Here is a 25,538-nt window from a genome sequence, read left to right on the forward strand (position 1 = left end):
TACTGGGAATAAACTTACTGCTGTCCCACAGAGCTGTCTGCTACTATCCCAGTAAGCCACCCCATTTCCTTGCATGCTTGAATCTATACCATAGATATGCTATCAGAACATTCCACTCCAGTCATTAATTTTGTTAAGGAGACTGACTTACTTTGTGCCTGAGGCTGTTGTGAGGATGATGCTTGAGGTTGTCTATGTTGGATGCACACAGTACACTGCATATACATGGTAGGGGATAGGTAGTGTGTTGTTTGACATCCATTTTACGGTGTGTGCAAGTCAGAGAGAAAGAGAGCAGTCCCTTGGGTCCTACAGTGTCAGTGTATGTGCTGTGAGTTGCCTCTTTGCCAAGGACAGGGCATACTGGGCACACCTCCATCTGCCTACTGGGGCAGGCTCAAGACATTCCTCCTCAGAGTCCCTCTGTGCCTCTGGAGACCTTGGCAATGGTGGGGGGGGGGGGCTGTGTGGCCCTTTCCTGTTTTGTTTCTGCTGCAGCTGTTTCCACAGGATCATATTGTGAAGCATGGCAGATACTATGAACATATGTGCACATGTGGCTGGAGAGTACTGCAAGGCTCCACCAGATATGTCAAGGCAGCAGAACCATGACTTGAGCATCCCAAACACACACTCTATAATGATCCTGGTTTGTGCGTGTGCCTCATTATGGTATTCTTGTGTGGGTGCGTGTGCATTTCTGATGGGTGTCATCATCCACGGCTCGAGTTTGTAGCCAGCATCCCCCACCAGATGGCCATATGAGATGTCCCCACTGGCAAATGCCTGATACAGCTGTGACAAATGCCAAATGTGGTAGTTGTGATAGCTTTCAGGGCTGCCAGCACACACATTCATTATAATGCCCTGGACATCACACATGACCTGGCAGTTGATGGAGTGGAACCCCTTGCGGTTTAGGTAGACCCTACCCTGGTCACCGGGTGGTGCTTTGATGTGGATGTGCATGCAATCTATGGCACCCAGTACCTCCGGTTATTCTGCTACACAGTGGAAGAAATGCATATTGCTGGTCCTCTCCTCATGGGTATTAGGGAAGTAAATGTGCTCAGTGGCATGCAGTTGCATGGTATCCAGGAACTGGTGGAGTATCCTGGATGCAGATGCCTTTGAGACCCCCATGGTATCCCCAGTTGGTCTTTGGAAAATACCTTTAGCTAGTATGCTTAAGGCTACACATACCTTGGTATCCACTGGGATGGGTTCCCTGTTGTTGGTTCTGGCTGTGAGGTGAGGCCGGCAGAGCTCAACAAGTTGCTGAAGTATGTCCCTGTCCACCCTGTAGCACTCTTCTAGCTCCAGATCATGTAGCCCCTGGTAGGTTACCCTGGATCTGAACACTCTTCTCCTCCTCCTTGGGCTGAGTTGGTTGTCAGCATTATCCTCCTCACCACCCTCAGTCTTTAGCACATACTGATAGATCAAAGCAACAGCAGCCCCTAACATCTTTTGTTAGTTTTGTCAGTTTAAAATTCCTCCAAATGTGTACAACAATGGTGTAGAGTTTGTGGGAAAAACCAGGCTAAAAGTGTTTGCATAGTTTATAGTTGTGTGCTGGGCTGCTGCCTGTGTAATTGGCAGATTCTGATACATTCCACCTGGCAGCTATGCTTGCTCTCCTTGATTGCTTTCCTTCTGCAGTTTCCCTTTCCCATTTCCTCCCCATTTAAGCCCTGATGCGTGCCACACATTCCCGGTTCTCAAATGTAAATAGTCCTACTATCCCATTTTTTTTTTTTTTTTTTTTTTTTTTAGGCCTGGTGCACGCTGTGCACACCTGTTTAGCTAAAGTAAACACTTTTAAGCAGAACTGTCCCTCCCTGGACATGAACATGCTCTGCATTTCATGGAATAGGAAAATACAGCCTCAGATACACACCCTTATCACAGGCCACTGTGCTCTAGTGTGCTTACAACAAGCATGACACACACTCTTTTTATGTTACCTGCTCCTCCTGTCCACACTCTGGTGTTAGAGCACCTACATGGTTAGGTGCAGTCTGACTCAGAAGAAATAAGTGATTCCGTTTAAATCCCTTCATTTGCATACACCACTTCCTTATTCCTGAGTTACTACACTCACACTGAGCCTTTCCCCTTAGCAACCACTATTCCCTGGTATTGTTTTCATTCTGCATGCCATCGACTATAATGGCAAAATGCAGATTGCTGTGGAAATTGCTCCCCCTCCCATTTTTTTTTTGGCACAATCTCATTTGCTCGCTGCTGCCCTATGCTTAAATGACTGAGATCGGCCAAAAAAGAAACATCTTTTATTTTAGAAAATTTAAACTATGTTTCATGCCAATGGCCATATATTTGGCCACTGGCATGCCTAATGAATGGAATACATGCTTTATTTGAGGCTGTCATGCCTCCGTTTTCTTATTTGCAGAAATGTATTCAGCTAGTAACTGAGTTACACTATTCCTGTATGGACACCTGCCTGTTTGCTGAATCACTAATTCACCTCATTTGCATGGTTTTCACCAGCAAATGAGGTAATTAACATAAGGCAGTGGTATCCATGCTGGAGTAGTGTAGGAGCATTTGTGCATGTCCTGGGAGCCTTTTGCTGAATCGCTCGGCAGACATATTGTGTGCAGCAGCTCCTGCAGCATTCCTGCACGTCGTGCAGGGCTTAATGAATCCTCGGGCAACAAACGACAGGTGTAATGGACAGATATTATATATGGGACAATTAGGTAACTATTATACATTTTGCAGCTCAAGAAATGTGGTCTTTTATATGTATTGGGGCAAAGACTTTTTATGACATGACATTTGAAACTGATGATGGTCTGAAGATGACATTTCTGGAACTGTTTAACAAAAAAAGGACATTTATTCATGGAATAATTATTTGTTTTCTGGTACTAAACTAAATGTTAAAAAAGTTACCTTACAGTTTAGAACAGATGAACTGGATGAAGACAATGTTAAAAATACATAAAGGGTCTGTATGAAACTGTTGATAATATTGTGAAAGTTAGGGATGAGAGAGACTTATTGACTGGATGTTGGAGGTTTGAAGCTGTTTTGTAATGTGAAAAAAAAAAACATGGTGAAACACTTGCCAAGTGTTATTTTTGTGGCTGGTCATAAAGAGACATTAAGATATGCTGGCTAGCCTAAATAATGTTTCTTTTATGGAGACTTTTCTCATTTAATTAATGAGTGTGATAAGGTACAATGTAACCAATGTCTGGAGAAAACACAAAAAGCAAGAAGGTATGTGCCAGAATGCACTTTGTGTAAAAGGGGACACTTTTGGATGGATTTATAGAAACAAACAGTAAATAATGAAAAAGAAGGGGAAAGAAGAAAACATACATGAGGTAAGATAATGAGGCTGGGAGAGAGGGTGAAATAGGTGAAGAAGAAACTGTGGAAGAAGAAAAAATATGGAATATGGGAGAAATGAGGAGAGAGCGTGCACACAAGAAGACAGGTTAGGAGAAGGGATTGATGCTAATATTTTTTTCAAAGTTCTAGACAGTGAAAATATGTTTCTGAGGATCAAAGGTTATTTGTGCATAAACCCAAGAGAAATAGTCAATTGGGGAAAGAGTAAAAATAAGAAAACAGAAATTTAAAAATATTACCCCTGAACTTAAAAAGAAGGAAAAGCAACAACTTTAGAGTGCTTTCAGTAAATGTGAGCAGTATTATTAACACTGTAAGCAGGATAGGGATACTGGAATGGTGTGCTAAATGTGATGTGGATATTATTCTTTTAAAGGATGTAAGATTCCTGATAAATGAAGAAAGACTGTAAACAGAAAAAATTGTTGGTGGAAATATAATATGGAACTTAGGAACTGAACTGTGTTCTGGAGTGTCTGTGTTGTTTAAAGGCAACAGTGAAAACACTGGATGTAACATTGATTTACATAAATATAAGTGCACCCAAATGCTTTAGGGGGCCACTTCAATCTGAAACTGAATATTTTGTATTGTCAGAAAGTTTGGGGGTAGCAGATGGTGATACAGTTGTGATGGGATTTCAGACCAGTTGCAATATGGAGTTGCTGGAAGAACAGGAATATTTTAAAATAGGGAAAACGGATAAAAAGAATAAATGAGAGATTATGGGATGAAACTGTAGAGTGGGAAGTCCTGCAAGTATGGAGGATCATATAGCCATGAAGTACTTTTATAAAAACTGGTCTGAATGGTGGATTGAATTTAGTAAGTATACAGATTTTTTTTTAATCGCAGGATGATGTAAGAAAAGAAGATAAAGTAAACTGTGAGAAAATGTATAGATGTGTATTAGACTTTGGAGAATAATGCAAGAAAATATCATGATATGGAAAAAGATATTTATATAAGAAATCTAGAAAATATTAAGGCATTACTGTTTAGGCAGAATATTATTTTCAAGGGAAAAGGTATCTGCATATTTGGGTAAAATAGCAAAAGGAGGATATTAAGAGAATGAGTGAAATGACAACTGTAAAAGGAGAGGTAATAACAAGAGTACATTATGAATATTGTAGTACAGCATGAGGAAAATATGTATTAGAGTAAAAAGATGGAAAATAAGAGTTGGAAAGTAAAACAATTTCCAGAATGAGTTATGGAAATTTTTGAAAAGGAAATTACTGTTAGTGAAATAGCTGAAATACTTAGGAAAGTAAATGTTAATTCAATATCAGGCCCAGATTGTATAGGGTATGGAATGTCCAAAAAAAAAAATTAGTGGCTTGGCAAAGAGTATTTTGCAAGTGTACTGAATGAATAGTTGAAGGAAGAATTTGTTTGTGAAGAGTTATGTTAAAATTTATATGTTAGAAAGATGAGAAGAAAAAAATGGAAACCCATCACATTAAATAATACAGATCATAGGAGGTTACAAGGCTGATTGCCCCAGGGCACTTACAAGCCTAGCCAAGTTCAACCCTTGTTGCCAGTAGTGTCCATTTAAAGCAGACACTAAAATCAGCACCTATTGCTCCTGTCAAAGAGGGACACAATTGGAACTCCAAGGGTGAATTTCCAATTACCTATCCAGTCATCCAAAGTGTGCTTAACTATGATCAATGAGGGGACTCGGTTTAACATAAATTGGAAGCATGTTTTAAAGGTGAGGCAACCTTTGGGAGACAAATTTGTTCTTCCAGCAGGTTCTGTTGATGTTGCATACCTGGTTAAGGTCCTTAGAGCAAGTGACCCATGTGCTATATGACTTGCGAATGTGTACCATTCCCATTAAAACAGAGTCAGAGATTGCCTTACATGGAAAGCACAGGTCACTTCTGAGTAGTCTGTATGACACAGACTAAAGAGACAGTTTCAGTCTGTCCACATATGATAGATGCTGGAGACTCTGAATTTTGTTTGTAAGGAACCTCTGTGGTCTCCTCAGTTGCTGCAAGTACATACCAAAGGGAGCATATTGTACTCTATAATTGGCTTGTTGAAGGGATAGTCTGTAGGCAATGCCATTACTTATGAGATGAGCAATATAAAATGCCATTCTTACCACTGTGGAGACATGGTGATCAAAGGTAAGGTTGCTGTCAACCTGTGTGCCCAGGTCTCTCTCCACTGAATGGGTGCTTAGGGTATTGCCATTGATGTGGTAGTCTGCAGGAACATCACCCTTGCTGAAGGGGATGATAACGCATTTTTCACATTTAGTTTAAGACCATGACTTTGGCATCAGTCATTAGTCTGCGTGAGTCCCTCTTGCAGGATGTTTACAATGTTAGGGTACTCAGTGACCACTCCCAGTTTACAGTCATCAGTAAACTTTGTCAGCCGCAATCCTTTAGTTTTTGCCTGGACTTTGGTGAAGTAGGTTTTAAAAAGTAGGGGTCCCAGAACCGATCTCTGTGGAAAAACACTGGTTATGGGTTTGTTGGAGGAGGTGGAATCCTCTGTTTTGACTGTATGAGTTCTACCAATGAGCCAGTTTGCAACCCCCCTGTCAGGAAATGGGTTGATACCCAACAGGGTGAGTTTATTAATGATACCTGAGTGGGGGATTGTGTCAAAGGCCTTGGCTAAGTCTAGGTAGGCTGTGTACACAGATTTACCTGTGTCTAGGGCTTTGGTGACTGTCTTGAAGAAGTCCACCATGTTTATTAGACATGATCTCCACTTGACAAAGCCAAACTGAGTGGGATCAAGGGTTTGGAGATTTCCTATATCTTTGTTTATAAGGTTCATGATGATTCACTTCATGGCTTTACAGCTAAGGCTAGTCAAGCTAATAGGTCTGCAGTTCTCAGGATCAGTGAATGCACCCACTTTGTGCAAAGGGATGACGGTAGCTGTTTTCCATTTCTTTGGGATGAAGCCAATGCTCAGGCTGTGATTGAAAGCAGTAACCAGTGGTGTTGCTAATTCCTGTTTTAACCCATGTAGAACACAGCCCGGTATGTTATCTGGTCCCAGAGAGGCTGTGCTTTTGGCCTTGGAGAGGGTATTTAAGACAGCTTCTTAGAGACACTAGGTGGTATACAGCTGGAGGGGATGCTTTGGGGAATGTGTGGAGGGGATGAGGGGTGAAGCTTTCACTGAACCTGTCAGCCAGCAGGTTTGCTATACCCATAGGTTCTATATATGTAATACCATTAGCTACAAGTTCATTGCAAATCTGGGACTTTCCTTTGAGGTTTCGGATGCAACTAAAGAATGCCGTATGGTTGTCCTTTTTTTGTAGAATCTAATTTGGATTCGTAGTTAGCTTTGGAGGACTTCTCAAGGAATCTTATTTGCTTGTTTAAGTTGAGGAGGGAGTGTTTCTAGTTTTGATCCCGTTCATTCCTACTCTTAGACAGCAATTTCTTTCTCCTGTTGTGTCCACCAGGCTGGTTTGTTTTTCCTTGAAGATCTAACTTTGGCCCTATCAGGTATGGCAGAGTCAATACAACTGAACAGTTGTTTGCAAAAACATTGGTGTATAATTCAGTGTAGTTGTCTGTTCCATCTGTGGGGGTAGGGGCTACAAAGATATTTATGCTGTCTAGTAAGCTGCTAAGGTGGGGGGAGGGTCTGCTGTTATAGTTACTGCTAACAAAATGTATTTGTGGTCAGATCTCAACAAAGAGGACAGTACACTGGGGGTGGTGTAATGGTCCCCCATATTGGTGAGCACCAGATCCAGGATATTTTTGCCCCTTGTGGGGGTATCAACCAGCTGATCCGTGGCATTGGAGTTAATGAAATCCAGGAACCTTTGGGCAATTGAGTTATAACAAGTATAATTTACCCAGTCAATGGACGGGTAATTAAAGTCACCAATACCAGGGTGTTCTGTTGTATCTTAATTGACTCAAGTAGATCTTAGTAGGCTGAGTGGATGTCCTGTTTCATGGAGAGGGTCCTATAGCTGGCAATTGCTTGAATAGGGGTCTTACCAACAGTCAGTTGAAGTAATTCCAGGGAATAGTGCTGTGTAACCAATCTAGAGGTGCATTTATCCTTAATGAAAAATTATACACATACCTTCAGTTTGTGGTCTGAATATGTGGAAGGAACTGTAACCTGGTATGGCTGGGTACTCTTTGCAGCCTTAAACCAGGTCTGTGTGACTGCACAAATGTCAGCATTTTCCAAGGTAAGAATTTCTTCCAGTGAGTGCAGTTTCAGGTTTAGACTCCTGGTGTATTTTTACATCTCAAATTTTGTTATTGTGACATTACGTAAAAAAGGCACTATGGGGGTGGCAAGAGCCTTAGCCAGTAGTCAAACTCCCAGGGGTGTCAGATGAAGACCATCTCTGGCAAAGCATAGAGGTCTGTCCACCATATCATCCCAGGCTGGCAGATTCTGGATCCCCTTAGAATGACACCAGAAACTTAGCCAATTGTTGAAGTCAATCATTTTTTGTTTGTATTGTGGCATCATCCTAGGTGAAGGTAAAATGCTGCTCAGGGCTAGGGACATACCTGCCTGAGACACATAATCTGAGAGCTCAGTCATGTCTCTCTTTATATAGTCTAGTGAGGTATGTCTCAAGTCGTTCACACCAACATGGACTATGACAAAATCCTTACAGTACCTGCTGCTGAGAGACTTGAGTGCATATGTGATGTGGTGGATCCTGGCACCTGACAGACAGATGACTGTGAATTTTCCTTACCCAACCTGGTGAGAGGGATATTTGTGTGCCTCAGAATGGAGTTATCTATGACTAAGATATTTGGTTTTGTGTTATGCTTTAGGGACTTGTCTGATGAGACACATATGTTATGTGTACTGTGTCCTGCAGGAGATGTATTATGTGAAGCTTACTTGTGTTTGGGAGGTCTTTATTGTTTATGTAAGCTTCAAGTAAGGACCTCTGCATATGAGGGTTTATGTGTTGTTGGTTTGGTTGGTGCAGGAAGTGAGGTGTGTATGCTAACAACATGCTTAGTGTCAGATGTACTGACTGGTGAGACAGAGAGCCTGGATTCTACGTTCTTAGTATAGATGCATCGCTCATATGTTGAATTTGTGTGAATTAGAAGAAGTGCATTGTCAGTGTACATGAGGTAATTGCTACATTGCCTCAGCATACCCTTGTTGACCAGGCTGGCTGGAGAAACTGAGGGCAATTGTCCATCTATAATGGTAGGTATGTTAATGTGGTCAGAAGTGCAACCAACAATTAAAGCTTATAAAAACAGGTAATACCACTATAAAATAGACAGAAACAGTCGTCGAAAGACACAAATGGTCGAAAAATGCAATCAAAAATACTTAAAATCTGGAAAGTTGCTTTTTCTGGTCTCTGCTGCTCTAGGAACTCTGCTGGATACCACGAGGAGCTGTGCTGAGTAAGTAGAGGACAGGAGACGTAGTTAAAATTCTCATTAATTTCAAGAACTCCTACCCTAATTACAGCAACACAACCCAATATAATAATCTTTATTCAATTGTAGCAATGTATACATTACCCCCAGTGGTCCATTCTCGGACCTTTGCTTTTTAATGTATTTATAAATAATCTCAACAATATCTCCCTACAAAGTTCACTCATTCAGTATGCTGATGATTCTACTATCATATCCTTCTCTAGCAGCTTCCCAGATCTCCTAAAAATAACACAAAATGCCTTCTCTACCATAGCAACTTGGCTAAATGAAACACATCTACTAATAAACCACCTCCACAAGATTTTAAAATTTACTTCCCAAAACAAAACTGAAATTGAACTAGTGAAAACAGCAAAATTACTAGGCATTACTATAGATGAAAATCTATTCTTCGAAGAGCATATTCTTAATACAATAAAAAGAAAACATGATTTAAACTAGGCCATCTCTAAAGACATAAACTCTACATGGACAAACCCACAAAACTAAAAATGGCAGATACCCTCCTACTCCCACCCCTCCTGTATGGTTTCCCCATCTTTACCAACCTTCATACATCTCTAACAAATTACAATCATGCTATTATAAAATTGCAAAATTTGCTTCTGACGTACTGAACTGCACACACCACTGCCAAGCCATTAAGGAACTAAAATGGTTTGAATTCCCCCACTACCTCCACTGCACCCAGATTATCTTGCTCATAAACTAATATACCACCCTGAAAACTGTCATTCATTTCATTCTATCCTACAGTCCTACATCCTCTCCCAGAATCTTCGGTCTACTTATAAATATCTTCTAAGAGTATCCATACCCAATAAGAGAGCTGGACAAAGCTTGTACTCCCACTTCATGGCAAAATTATGGAATGCCCTACCCCCTCTGTTACACAACTTGATGCCATAAAAACCTTTGAATTTGCCCTAAAAACCCACTTTGTCTGTCATTGTACCCCAAACTATAGACCACTGTAAACAAATTCTAAATCTTTGCTGACTAGTATTACTCTTTTCGATTTCAAGTAATAATTTGTAAATCCTCTGAACCCCATTTGACTTTTCTACATCAGATAATGTATGTCAATTGCTGTCTTGCCTCTTTAATCATTATTAAGCTAAATCATAAACTTCCCATGTATTGAAGTGTATAAATGAACTGTTTATTATGAATGTAGCTATTGTCTTTTTCCCCTCCATACAATGAATGCCAAAACTACTGTATGTGTACTACTAACACCTAACCAGATTGTTAAAACTTTCTACTCTGTGTACTACTAATCCCGAGGAAACTGTATACAAATGTTTTTGTACATTGTTTATTATTGTAAATATTATCTTGTGAAAATCTTTAGCTGTAATTTAAGTTTTTCTCCCTGGGCCTGCACTGAAAATGGGTTTCTGATCCAGTGGACTTTCCTGGTCAACAAATGTCAATAAATAATAATAAATAATAAATACGAAGGACTAGTGGGTAAGATCTGTGCTGGTACCTTAAGAGCTTCGCTGAATGTATCCCCTGTCAGTGAGGCACAATCATGAGAAGTCACCAATGGAGTGCCAGCAGAGATCTAAGGAAAAATATGCAGGCAAGGATGTTTGCATCTATAACCACCAATGGTAAGCACTGCTGTACGGCAGTGCAAGATGCGCACACAAGCACAAACCCATGCAAATGCTGTCCTTATATAGCAAACGTGAGCAAACTAATTATTAACCAATAAACAGCTCAAAGCTGAACCCTACTCCAGCAACTTTCAATCAGATGAGTTCTAACTGCGCACTCCTGCCACAAGAGTGCAGGGGAACCCTCTCCAACAAAAGATAGCTTGGTTTAGTGCTCAAGTTATCCAAACAGAACTAGCTTCAGCAGGTCTGAATCTAGTCTCTGATACAACAAAGTGCAATAATTCAGTAAAAAACTAATTATATATTTTTTATGAGAATAATACAGATAATAATAGAAGGAAGAAGGAGGGATATCATTGAAGAAAGTATATATGGCATACAAGGGAAGGGTAGTCAAGAATTGTTATTGTTTGTGGAAGAAATTATGGATGCTATTATAAGTAAAAGAGAGGATGTGAAACTAATGGTAGGTGATATTAGCAAGGCATGTGATACAGTAGGACATGATGCTTTGTGGGATTTTATGGAGAAGTATGGAACAAGTAATATAATTATGAGTGTGTGTGTATTAGCACAACAAAATAAGAGAGTGAGCATGTTAGTGAATGCCTACCTGAGTAAGGATATATGCATGAAGTGTGTTATAAGACAAGGCGGTCCCATGGGTGGAATATTGTTGGCAGGGTTAATAAATGTGATAATAAGTGAAATAGCTTATAAAATGAAAGATGATACATATGTGATGTACAAGGAGGTGGTGATTCCAGTGTTTTTGACATATGCAGATTATATAGTTGTAGTTGCTAGGAACAAAAAATATGGATGAGGGAATTGTTTTCCTGAATGAATGTGTAAAGGAAATGGGAATGACCTTGAATAAAGATAGAAGTAGGGGGTCTGGGTAATGTGGTGAAAACTGGGGTGTGTATTTTTCAATGAATGTGGTATCTTTGCTAGGGATACAATTTGGAAAAAAATGTAGTTGTGATGCATTGGGAAGATTTGATAAAAGAAATGAAAGAAATATGTCATATAAGGATGATATATAGATTAGCATTCAGGAAAAATGTTTATCTGGTAAATTCTGTATTAATAGGAAATAGCATACATGCCAGATGTTTATATTATCCCACACAAATATGAAAAGGAACTTGTGCAATTAGAGTTTTGTGTCATATGGGGTTCAAGATTAAACCCTGTGAAAAGAGGTGTGTTGTGTACGAGTGAAGATGAAGGGGGACAGGGGTTACTAAATCCAGTTGTTTATTCTGCTTCTTTAAACTTGTATAGAGTATTAAAATGAGTAAAGGAACAGAATGAGAAATTAATAGAGAAAATGTTTAAATACAAGTACAGAAAGTTCTGGGAGATGATGAGAATAAGTACAGGGGAGAGAAAGAATATGTTAAGGAAGAAATTAAAAAATAACTAGCGTGCAAAATAAAAATTGATGATAATGCAGAAAGATAGAAGGATGTGGTATAATGATATGATGAAAAATATTATTGTATAAATCCATGGGAAAATTTACTGAAAGAAATAATTAAAGCTATTAAAGTCTGGAACAAAGTGGTGCATAAAGATAGTAGACTCTCAGAATTTCCTATAGAGATTGATAATATAGAAGTTGCAAGTAAAGGGGACTATGTCATATAAAACGAAAGCTAAGAGCATGTTTGGTTTGGGGGGAAAAAGAGACAACAGAGCCTTTTTTAATGTAAAAGAGTGGTGAAACTTTGGAAAAAGTTGTGTGAAGAATATTTTTTGAGAATGTTAATGGCATAAGAAATATAGATACAAATATTATTGTGTATGGATATTATATGAACAAGAAGAAAGGATATGTGAGAAGAGTAGATAAGAATTTATTTTATGCAATGTAGGTTATTTAGAATTAAGGACTGAATAAAATGTTATTAATGGAAAATGGGTTTTGGCAGATGTATTGCAAAAATCAGATTATGGTTGTGGAACAAGGAGTAGGGGTCAGTTATTTACGAATAACAATGAGGATGTTGTAAAAAAAATGATAAATAATAAAAAAATAGAAATGTGTATATATGTGCCTGTAAATATATACATTTTGTAAATATGTAAATGATGTGTTTGTTTTATGTTGTGCAAAATAAAGAACCCCTACTCTTTTCAGTGTGTGCAGTGGGATCTTTTACATCCACTTGAGCAAACTTTGATATCTGCACATGTGTACAACATACAGGCACAAGTCTTCTACCATGTTGGAACCAGTAATACTGTCTTCAAAATGAGGTATTACTTAGCACATTCAGATGCTCCCTTGCAAAGTTATTTACCAAAATATGAAAAAAATCATAATTTCCATAACCTAAGTCCAAAACAAAATTTGATATTTCTACATGTGTACAATGTACAGGCATAGTTCTTTTACCATGTTGGAACAAACAATACTGTCTTCAAAATGAGGTATTACTTAGCACATTCAGATGCTCCCTTGCAAATTTATTTACCAAAATATGAAACAAAATCATAATTTTCATAACCTAAGTCCGAAACAAACTTTGATATCTGTACATGTGTACAACATACATGGACAGTTCTTTTACCACACTGGAACTATCAATACTGCCTTCAAAATAAGGTATTATTACTTAGTGCATTCAGATTCCCCCTTGCAAAGTTATTTTCCAAAATATGAAAAAAATTATAATTTCCATAACTTAAGTCTGAAACAAACTTTGATATCTGGACATGTGTACAACATACAGGGACAGATATTTACCATGTTGTAACTATCAATACTGTCTTCAAAATGAGGTATTACTTAGCACATTCAGATGCTCCATTGCAAAGTTATTTACCAAAATATGAAAAAATCATAATTTCCATAACCTGAGTCCTAACAAAACTGATATCTGTACATGTGTACAGCATTCAGAATCTAAACTCTACACATGCCTGATAAAAGCAGAATAAAAAAAAGAAGTATTCCAGGATGGTCGCTGACATATTATTCTGTATGTGGTAACACTCTCCTGAAACAGTTCTTTCCCAGCATCTTCACCAGCTCCTTACCACAGTTATTTGCCAAACTCAGAAAAATATATTTTACACAACACATTTCATAATAGAGTTTTACTTACCATACGGGTCCTACTTGGTCATGGGTGTTTTCCATTCTTCTCACAAGCTGCATGTTACCAATCCTGCATAGCTCTCATCATGCCATTGTGGAGGTCAGTCAAGAAGAATGCGGTGCCCTCCTCAGTTAGGTGAACGCCATCCCTTCTGAACAGGTGAACATCTTCCGCGGTGATGCTGTCATTGCAGATTGTAGATTCACCGACCCTGTGCATCAAGCCATGCATGAACCCATTCTGTAAACATCTGGCCTTGTGAGCTGCCCATTGACTGTTTGCTGTTTTTCATATCTGTCGAGGAATTATATCAGACCACACAAAATGACAATGTGGCCACCACAACTGCAGGTGGTCAAAAATTGCTGTGATTTCAAACCATAGCCTTCCGAGTGGTTGACTGATGACATCATTCCCTCCAATGTGCAGCACAAGAATGTCAGGCTCAGGGTAGATGGAACACTTCTCTTCCAACAACTGCAGTAATCTGCTCCAATGCATACCTTTTCTTGCAATCCAGTATACCTTCACACTGGAAGTGGGGAAGCTCAAGTTGTACTGGTTTTCAGTTTCAGAGGCATGGCTGGCAGCCCAGTGAATGTAGGAATGGCTACATACCCACACTGTCATTTGTCGTTATCCTGCTCATGAAGCCATGTCAGTGTCAGAAGGTGGACAAACCTGCACAGGAAAGAAAATGCAAACAGATTACTACTGATGTTTGACCGATGTATTGAAAGACTACATGTATATCATATGCATTACCTGGTTAGCACATACACAAATCTTCCATCCTATGGAAGTGACACATGGGCAGTATTCTTTGCATTACCTACATAAGTGGTGATGACGCTGCATAGGTACATACCTACTACCCGTGAAAACACCAAATTACACACAATGACTGACACAGAAAGGGCGCATGTAAACGGAAAAAGCAGGGTAAGGACCGCCACTCCACTAAAATGGATACTTGCATCTGTATGTTACTCGTAAAAATACAGATAAAGACAAGGAAAGGAACTGTGCTTTCATTAATGAGCTAATGTTTGTACATGCACCAAACAATAATGTTTAAGAAATGTCCAATTAAATAAAACAATTAAAATACCAGAAAGAGTTATACCATAGTGAATTATTAAATCAATATATATACCAAGTGGGACCAGAATACAGCCACTGTTTTGAATAGCACAAAAGCTGGCCAGTCAGAAAGACTCTCTAAATGAACTACAGACAAATTCTGCAGATTCATCACCCTATCTCCCAAGAGAGACCACTGTTAGACTGATCATAAAATGAAGTAGTCAGTCTGGCAAGATATATACATGCGCATATACATATATATATATATATATATATATATATATATATATATATATATATGCGTGTGTATATGTATGCATATATATATACATATATATATATATATATATATATATATATATATATGTGTGTATATGTATGTATGTATATATATATATATATATATATATATATATATGTGTGTGTGTGTGTGTGTGCAAGTACATTATGTACATACATATATATCGTTACACACACACACACACACACACACATATATATATATATATATATATATATATATATATATATAATGTGTATGTGTGTGTATACAGGAATAAAAAAATCAGGGGTTTCAGAGGGTAGGTAGCTGATGAAGAATGGGGGGGTGGCTTGCAATGACTTCAAGCAGAGAAAAAACACAATCTGGCTTGTGCATTCATCAATGTGATAACGACTTCTACTTATGTGAATAACAGTGACAGCTGCTGAGAGTTTTACCTGATAAGTGCTAATGAGTCAGTGCTATATTGTAACTGACTTATTGCTAATGTGATAATGACCTGCCTTTCATTCCTGCAAAGTTATGCATTCTCAGACACAGGTGATAATTGCTACACATAACCTGTTGAGTAGGCATTCATTATATTACCTTCTGCAGCTGTTATGCAACACAGACTCATTATCATCAGTACGGAGAAGACCTGAGTAATTCATTAAAAATGTATAACACTGAGCCCTTCCTCCCACTTAAATTCCACACATTACTGGCAAAGCCAAGAAAAATTCCCAGAATATAACATAGCTCCATGTTGGTAGTAGTCAGCAAGTAATTACCTTTATCTCAGTCAGACAACTACTGGGAGAAGACCTGGGTAATTCAGTAAAAACATCCAGGCCCAGCTAAAATTTGCAAAACAATTCATCAAGACTCTCAAAAGCATGTGGAAAAATGTGTTATGGTCTGATGAGACCAAAGTTGAACCTTTTGGCCACAATTCCGAAAGATACGTTTGATGCAAAAACAACACTTTGCATCACCAAAAGAACACCATCCCCACAGTGAGGCATAGGAAACGTTTTGAAATGATTTACTGTGGTCTCATTTTTTTATATCACAAAAAAACTGGCATTTTAGCAGGGGTGTGTACTCTTTTTATATGCACTGTATATACATATATACATAGGAATAAAAAAATCTGGGGGTTCGGAGGGTAGGTAGTTGAGGAAGAATGAAAAAAATGGACAACACAGATGGAACATTATGGTTAGTACATATCTTATTTATCTTATGTTATGTGAGTATGCACAAGCACCAAATGTAACATCTCCCCAGTCACCCCTTCCGCAGTCTGTCCTACTATGCACAAGCACCAGAATGCAACATTTCCATCGACAACCCCTTCAGCAACCCTTCCAATTATGCACAATAACCTAAACGAAACATTACCCCCAATGGCCCCCAAAGGATTTTAGACCAGAAATAGACTGTCTACCCTGCTTGGCTTGATTATCTGTATGTAGTCAATGAACACAGGAATTTTACCAAGCAAATGGTATAGGATCATGATCAGAACTGTGGAAGATGGCAAAAAAATTGAGTGGTCTGGGTTAGGCACACTTAGGCAAATTATATTTGACATTATGGCATGTACCAGAACTAGCGTGTAGTCTTGAGCACAGGAGCTTCCAAAAATGATGGCATATTCTGAGTGGTGGAAAAAGATGAACACAACCCCAGAACCCAAGGGTGGTCATAACATCCCTGTATTCTTCCCTTATAAGGCCCATTATTGAGTACAATGCCTCATTCGGCATATACCTTGCAAAGCACATGCAACAGCTGGAGATACCACAGAGGTTCCTCACCAGGAGAATCCAGGGTCTCAAAAATCTACCATATACAGATAAGCTAAAAGCCCTATCCCTCTACTCAGCTTCATACAGACTCCTCCGCAAGTGTTTTGTGTGCATTCTAAAACATCTCTCACAATGATTTTGACAGTACTGCCCTAAATGTTGGTGCACAGCTCAGAAAACACATTGTGTTAACCAGTATGAATTATATATGCATGTGTGACTTCCACTATGACTGATTGACTCCAATGATATATGAAACGTAAACTGCATGATCACATTACTTCTACAGTGCTTTCCAATCTTTCAGTTACTTACTTGCTTACTTATTTCTTTATCTATCTTTGTTTAATGGGAAAGTCTAACTGTGATAAAACATGATGTTAAGTTGTCAATCTCGCCTTCATTCTTGCTGGATGGGTTCGACTTGGCCTATACTAAAGCTCGAGAGCTAATTTTACCGGCTTGAGGCAACCCTATATCCCATGATGCTAGGTGGTAACTACCCAGATCTCGTTTGCCGCTTTCGCTAGCGAGGTGCTCTTTTTAACGGCTCACAGGTTATTGACGAAATTTAAGAAAAATTCTAGTTTTTCTACTTAGTTTTCCCATTATATTGTCTAAATAGGCTAGTTTTACTGTTATTTCAAATTTTACTTCCTATTTTTATCCCTTATCCCAGTTATACTTCCCACCCTAGGTTAGGCCTTAGGCCCTTCCGTTTTTTCTTAAGTTCCCTCACAGGGATTCTTAGCTGTGTGTGTGTGCCTTTAGTATCCCTGTATCCCTGTCTGATTGAGTGTGTGTGTTTCTAACTTTAGAATCTTGTTTTTCTTTTCGACAGCAATATGTCGAAAGAGACAAAGGTCTCAGGCTTCAAGAAGTGTGACTCGTGATGTCAGAAGATGTCGCTGACAGACGGTCACACTTCTTGTGTTTATTGCCTGGGACCCATGCACCTGCAGGACTCTTGTTCTGTGTGCCATGCATTCAGCCCAAGAGTCCTGCAGGAGCGCAGGAATAAGTTAATCTTGAGGGGCTTGTTAAAGCCTGAAGGTTCCCCAGCTAAGTCTGTGCCAGGGAAGCCTTCGAAGCCATCCAAACCGTCGGCTCCGTGCTCTAAGCCTTCAGATGGTGGCTCACCTTCTGTGACGCAATTGGCTCCGGCTGGAGCCGATACGTCTGTATTGCAGCTTCCTGCATCGGCTCCGGCCAGAGCCGATGCCTCTAAGACTCAATCTTCACAGTCGGCTCCGGCTGGAGCCGACATGTCTACGGCTCCATCGGCTCCACCAATCTCGATGCCCTCCACACGAAAGAGGTCCAGATCTCCATCTCTGGAATCTATCCATTCAGCTCCGAGATCACCTTTACTCGCAGAGCGGAGCCATTCCTCTCGGTCTTCCAGGCTTTCCGACCATGACCTTGCGAGGGTGGTTAGCAGACTGTTAAAGTCTCAGGCACTGGCCCAAATGCTTCACAGCCCATCTCGTCAGACAGCGGCTACATCCATACAACCTACTATTCCTCCGTCGACTCTACCCCAGTGTTCGGAGCCGGAGCACCTCAGAGCCGTGACCGTTGTGACGTCAGAGCTGATACCTCCCCCTTCGGCTCCTTCGTCTGCTCCGATCTCATCCATGGTGCCTTCCTTGGAGGGATCTGGTGCTTGGACTTTCTCGCTGGCTCCGAGGGGGCGAGTGGCATCGGACCTTTGTCCGACCCCATTCTCCCTCTCGGAGCATCGGCGCTGGTGAGTTCGGCCCCGACATCGGCTTCGGAGCTGTCCCTGTTGGTGCCGGCTGGGGTTCCTAGTTCTTCGGAGTGGGAGCCCTCTGGCCTGCCTGATAGGGGAGCCTTCGAGGTCATGAGGAGCGTACTGGCCCCAGTGCTTGCTCTACGGTCAGCTCCATCAGCTCCTCCCACTGTAGTGCCTGCTGAGGTCTCTTCCCACTCTCTCGCCCCCGGCTGTAAAGATCCAACGCCTCAGGTTTCCCCACTGGGAATATCCTCCTCTTCCGAGGTTTCTCCTGAACTGTCAGGTGAACCTACGCATAAGAGGACATGTAAGAGGAAGCATGTGGACTCCCCTGAGTCCGTCACATCTGATACCGACTTGGATGAGTCAGAAGGATCCCCAAGGTCCCCCTCTGAGGATGTCTCCTTTTCTGACATCCTTGAAATCCTTAAACAGAGGGGGAACTGGTCTTCCCTTAATCCTTCCGAGGACGAGTCGGTTTACCTGGAGGCTTTTGGTTCTCGACCCTCCACCTCCTGGGTGTCTCCGCCCTTCGACCCCCTTATGGAAGTGGTGGCGCAGAAGGCGTGGACAGCCCCTGATTCGATGGAACCCACCCCATGGAGGCTTTCCAAATTTATAACAGCCCCTTCAGATAAGCAATTTTTATCTAAAGGTGTCCCAGTTGATGCCATGGTGGTGGCGGCAGCCACCAAGAAGGAACTGGATGATCCTTCAGTGCCTATTCATCCACCTAACAAGGAATCTAGGACAATGGATAGGTATGGCAAGCAGATGTTCTCATCAGCGACCTTTGCCATGCGGTCGCTGAATTACTTATGCCACTTCGCCCGTCTTCAAAGAGATATTCTCAAAGAACTGGGTGAGGTTCTACAGGATCCCTCAGCTGCTGGGTCTCAGGACAAAATTAACTCACAGCTAGGAACCCTAAATTCCATTGTCAACTCCTCCATGCGGCTTATTTCCTATGCAGCCGATAGAGTGAGTAGGGCCGCAGGCACAGGTGTGGCTTTAAGGCATCACACCTGGATGCGGCTTTGCAACTTCGCAGACCCCTTCAAGGCGTCCTTCACTAACTCCCCTTTTGATGGTTCAGCGTTGTTTGGACCTCAAGTGAAAGATACTTTGACCAGATGCGAACAAGATGGCAAGACTCTTTCTGCCATAGGAGTCCGTTTTTCAACCCCATCTAGACCATATCCTAAGGGTCAAAAGGGTGGAAAAATGTGGTTCCGCAAATCACAAGGAGTCACGCCTGACACAAGAGGTAATTTCCCCCCTAGAGGCAGAGGGGGGAACAACAACAACAGACACCGTCCAAGAGGCAGAGGGGGGTCCGCAGAATCAGGGTAGCAGAGAAACCCTCTCTGACAAACCCTTCCAACATCCCTGAGGTGCTGCCCGACTGTCCACCTTCGGAGGCAGTCAGGGGAAGATTGTCACTGTACCCACAAGCCTGGCTCTCCCTCACTCAAGACAAATGGGTGCAGTCAATTATATCCGAGGGTTACAAAATCCCCTTTATCCAAACCCCAACTATTCAAATGGTGTCTCCTCCAGACGTTCCACCCAGTCTAAGGGAACAAGCAGCACTAGAAATATCAAAGCTGCTAAAAAAGAGAGTCATCCAGCCAGTCCCAGCAGACCAACTAGGATCCGGAGTCTACTCAAAGTTCTTTTTGGTACCAAAAAAAAACGGGACTGGAGGCCAATATTGGATCTCAGCAAACTAAACAAGTTTGTAAAAAGAACGAGGTTCTGGATGGTCACGCTACAGTCCATTCTACCCCTTCTGGGCAAGGACAATTGGATGTGCTCAGTGGACCTTCAGGATGCGTACTATCACATCAAAATACACAGGCGCTCCAGAAGGTTTCTCTGCTTCCGGCTGGGGGCCAGGCACTACCAGTTCAGAGCCCTGTCCTTTGGTCTCACTACAGCCCCCCGAGTGTTCACCAAATGTATGGCAGCGGTTACGGCTCACCTGAGACGTCAAGGATTCCAGGTGTTTCTATATCTAGACGATTGGCTCCTCACTGCCACCACCAGGCGTCAACTTCTTCTAGCCAGAGATTACACCATTCACATTTGCAAAGGGCTAGGTATCTCTCTAAATTTCGAAAAGTCTGCCTTGTTGCCTTGTCATAGGCGCCACCTCGGACACCGTTCAGCTCTCAGCAAAGTTAACAGAGCAGAGGGTCTTAGATATTCAAAATCATGTTCACGTCCTCCTTCAGAGCAACAAAATTCAGGCCAGGTATGTTCTGAAAGTATTAGGTCTCATGGCAGCAGCCATCACGCTTCTTCCCCTTGCCTGCTTTTACATGCGGCTTCTTCAGTGGATGCTTTTCTCCCAGTGGTCCTTCCAACAGCTCCCTATGACACACAAGATCTTAATAACTCTATCTTGCAAAAAACATCTGTCTTGGTGGATGGTCTCCCCTCAAGTCCATCAAGGCAGACCATTTACTCCTCCCCCCCGGTCGCCATGGTCACATCGGACGCCTCCCTGATTGGGGGGGGGGGCATTTTCAGGGCAGGACAGCCCATGGCACATGGCAACCTTTCGAATGCCACTTGCACATAAATGTCCTGGAGATGAGAGCAGTGCTTTTGACGTTGCAAGCCCTCCAAGACTCTCTTCCCCTGGGGACTATTGCAATTCAAACGGACAATATGTCCGTAGTATGGTATATCAACAAGCAGGGCAGAACCAAGTCCTATCCCCTGTGTCGAGAAGCACTCAGACTCTGGCAATGGGCGATCTCTTCTCAGCGGTTTCTGATAGCAACGCATATCCCCGGGAAGTCCAACGTCATAGCGGACAGGCTGAGCAGAGCTATTCTCATGCCCCATGAGTGGTCTCTCAAGCAATCGGTGACGGAGGAAATTTTTTGGAAGTGGGGGTTTCCTTGCTGCAATCTTTTTGCAACACCACAAAACAGCAAGTGCCTCGACTTCGTCACTCTCTTCCCCCTTCCAGGCCATCCCCCCAGAGACGCTGTAGTCCACGATTGGCTTCGGGGACTTCTATATGCTTTTCCCCCCTTTCCATTGATCACACAGATAATTTAGAAAGCTACCGCCTTGAGAGCCAAGATGATTCTCATTGCCCATTATTGGCCTCAACAGATATGGTACCCGTTCCTGCATCGTTATCTTTTGGAGCAGCCTTGGCATCTGGATCCAGTGCCAGATCTTTTGGCCCATCAGTCAGGGCAGCTGCACCAATCCCTCCAATCTCTCAACCTCACAGCTTGGATGCTCCACTTCCGTCCCTAGCCAGGCTTGCAATGATTTCAAATTCTGTCCGGGATATTATCGTAGCTTCCCTTAAGTCTTCCACCAGAAGGATCTATGCTAGTAAATGGCAACTTTTTCCTTCTGGGCAAAGGCTAGGAATATAGATCCCTTCACTGCTCCAATACACTCTGTCTTAGATTTCCTAGCTGAAATTTTTCATTCAGGATCTTCTTCCTCCACAGTAAAAGTTCAGTTAGCAGCCATTTCAAATTTTCACATAGGCCTGTCGGACTCCAGCATCATGCCCCATAAGCTTTGCAAGGCATTCCTCAGAGGTATCTTTTTACTCAAGCCCCCGATCAAAGACCCCCCACCACAGTGGGATTTAAACTTAGTTTTAACATCCTTGATTCTCCCTCCCTTTGAACCTGCGGCTTCCTGTTCATTGAAGTTACTTTCATGGAAGACACTCTTCCTAGTCGCCATTACATCTGCTAGGAGAGTATCTGAACTTCATGCCCTTTGCATTCGTCCTCCTTATTTAGTTTTCCACAAAGACAGAGTTTCTCTAAGAACTAACCCATCTTTTTTACCCAAGGTGGCTTCTCAGGCAAATTTAAATCAATCTATTGATCTTCCAGTTTTCTTCCGTAATCATTCAAACAGGGCGGAGCAAAAACTGCATTGCCTGGACGTTCATCATCAGCTCCGCTACTATCTGGACAGAACTAAACAAGTCAGGAAATCTGATCAACTCTTTTTATCTTATGCAGAAAGTAGAAAGGGCCTTCCGGTATCCAAAGTAACCCTGTCTAGGTGGCTGTCTTCTGTGATTACCTGTATTTATCAACTCAAAGGTAAAGAATTGCCTTCTAGGCCAAGAGCCCATTCAACCAGAGCATTAGCTACATCAGCAGCCTTTCAAGCTATATTGCCAATAGACACTATCTGTGCGGCAGCCGCATGGGCCTCTCCTCATACCTTTGTTACACATTACAAATAGGACATGGCCTCCAGAAACAGGGCAAATTTTGGTTCCACCGTTCTCAAGAGTCTGTTCCAATGAGCCACCCAGGATGAAGGTGCTAGGGACGTAGTCCCATCCAGCAAGAATGAAGGTGAGATTGACAACTTAACATGGAGAAGTTATGTACCTACCATAACGTTCCATGTTAGTTGTCTTCTCTCACCTTCTTTCTTGTGTCCCGCCCACCATCCCCCTAGCCTGGACAGACCGAGAGGTTTTTCCCCTTCTTCTAAGGGACCTTATATTGCACTATTCCAAGCCCAAACAGGTGGTCCTGGGGTAACTACGGCTTCAGATAGTGATATTTGGGGAGTTCTCCTTTCTCCTCCTCTACCTCAGTGGGGAGACTGAATTGGCTATTGTTTTCTCAGCTACCAAACGAGATCTGGGTAGTTACCGCCTAGCATCATGGGATATAGGGTTGCCTCGAGCCGGTAAAATTAGCTCTCGAGCTTTAGTATAGGCCGAGTCGGAGCCGAGGTTCGGCTCCGAACCCATCCAGCAAGAAAGAAGGCAAGAGAAGACAACTAACATGGAACGTTATGGTAGGTACATAACTTCTCATTTTCAGCGGAGGCCTGGGAAGAAAAGCTCCAACATTACACAGCAGTTTTTACTTACACATAAAGTACAGTTAATTGATATCGGGTATCAGACTTGTGCAATAGTCTTGTCAGTACTTACGAAATACCAAACATTAGCCTATGGAACAGAAACTCCTGGGTGTGTTTAAAAAATTTACTAACATTTACTTCTGCAAAACTCACACTTTCACTCCACAAAGCCTCTCACCGATTTCATGGTTTTCGCCAAGAAGAGACTAGTGTAACGTAGCATACCTCCTACTTCCTGCAGGTCTCACTGAACATTTCGCAAACATAGAACTTGAAATATTATGTAAGTAAAGCAAAAAATTGCAATATAGGTTGCACCTCTTATGGGGTGTAACATGTGTTTACTAGGAAAAGTCAGACGTTGATCCAGCAAACATTATGCCATGGACATGAGGAGAAATGCTACAGACAAAGTGCCTGTAACATGCTTGAGGAGGGCATAACATGAACGGAATCCCTTTTATTAAGTGGCATGTGATGGCAGAGAGTGTAATGGTGGATACTGGCAGCATCTTGAAATCAGCTGCCTCTATGCAAAGAATAAGCAGCTACATACTTAGGGCCAGCTCTTACAGATAACTTGTAGGAATGGAAAATCATGTATTCATTGACAGCACATAATCACATCATAGGGTATATCTGTAGCACACATATAAATGAAATGCAAGGAAAAATCTTTTTTTCGTATTGTATGGCTTTTACGAATGTTTCAGTTGGCAACAAGTTTAGGATGGTGAATACTGCAGACCCTTTCTCTATAAACTAGAGGCATATTTTAATCACAGATATAACCATTTGGCCACCACTTTGATACACAGGCTACATATTTTGCTTATCTAACAGCTCATCATCTGTCCACTCACCTATGTCTAGTTCTTATAAAGAAGGATATATCTTTATCTCATGTATCCTTGAATTCATTCATTTTTTTTTATCCCACTACTGCCTTAGGAAGGTCATTAAAGTAATTTGCTACCCCTTCTGTAAAGTAATACTTCTTTGTACCTGCCCTAAGCCACTCATCTTGTATCCACAGATTATGTCCTGTTGTTCTAACTGGAATTTCTGTATTTTGAATGGGATGTACATTTATTTGCTTCAATAAAACTTGTTTGTTAGGCCTGCACAGTGATACTGCATTGTACCTGCCATTATATTATACCATAACGGTGTTGTATAACTGCAGCCTTTGTCAGACTATGTTTTTTTTTTATTTAAATGGCTGAGTTATGTGGCTGTCATTATATTAAACAATACTTGTACTCTGCAACAACAGTTATAGTTGAATCACCTTTGTAATAAATTACTTAGTTGTATGGTTGTCATTATATTAAACCATATTGATTAACTACAGGAAAAGCACCTCTCTATTAAACAGTTCACTTTTCTGGTTATTCATAGGTTCATAGGTTCATACTAGGCTATCTGCCCTAGGGCATTTATAAGCCTAGCCAGAGTGTGTTTGGCTTTCGCCACCCATTTTAAATTAATTTTGCTATAACCTTTTTCGAGGTTAGTATACTGTGCCTCTGAAAAATAAAACCAAAGCAGCACTGGATAAGGAGCCTCTTAAGAACACAAAAATCCAATGTTTAACAACAGAAGAGGCTACACCACAATAGCTTTGAACTGAAACTCTGTTTTATTCCACTGCAGTTAAAAAGTAAGCGCTTTCACGTTGCTAGAACGCTTCTTCAGACTTCAATGACTGCTTTAACAAAAACTAAATGCTTTATACCATTTCATGAACACACCTATCAATTAACTAATTATAGATTTAAAGGCATAGACTTGATTAAAGCAGGACTGATGCATGCATATAATAAAATATCTATACATAAATATAAAAACTGTAAAAAATATATATAAATATATATATATATATATATATATATATATATATATATATATATATATATATATATATATATGTATATATCCATATGCACACACACATACACTGAACCCACATAAAAAACATATACAAAAAATATAAAATATATATATATATATATATATATATATATATATATATACACGTGTGTGAATGCATGTGTAGATACACATGATAAAATATTAATAGCAAATATATAAACCACTACTAACAACTATCTATGGAACAATATAGAAAGAACTTCCAACATTTACATGGTTGCTT

This window comes from Protopterus annectens, chromosome 2.part1 (assembly GCF_019279795.1).
Source record: "Protopterus annectens isolate FY-2018-M chromosome 2.part1, PAN1.0, whole genome shotgun sequence".
In the NCBI taxonomy this organism is placed as follows: domain Eukaryota; kingdom Metazoa; phylum Chordata; order Ceratodontiformes; family Protopteridae; genus Protopterus; species Protopterus annectens.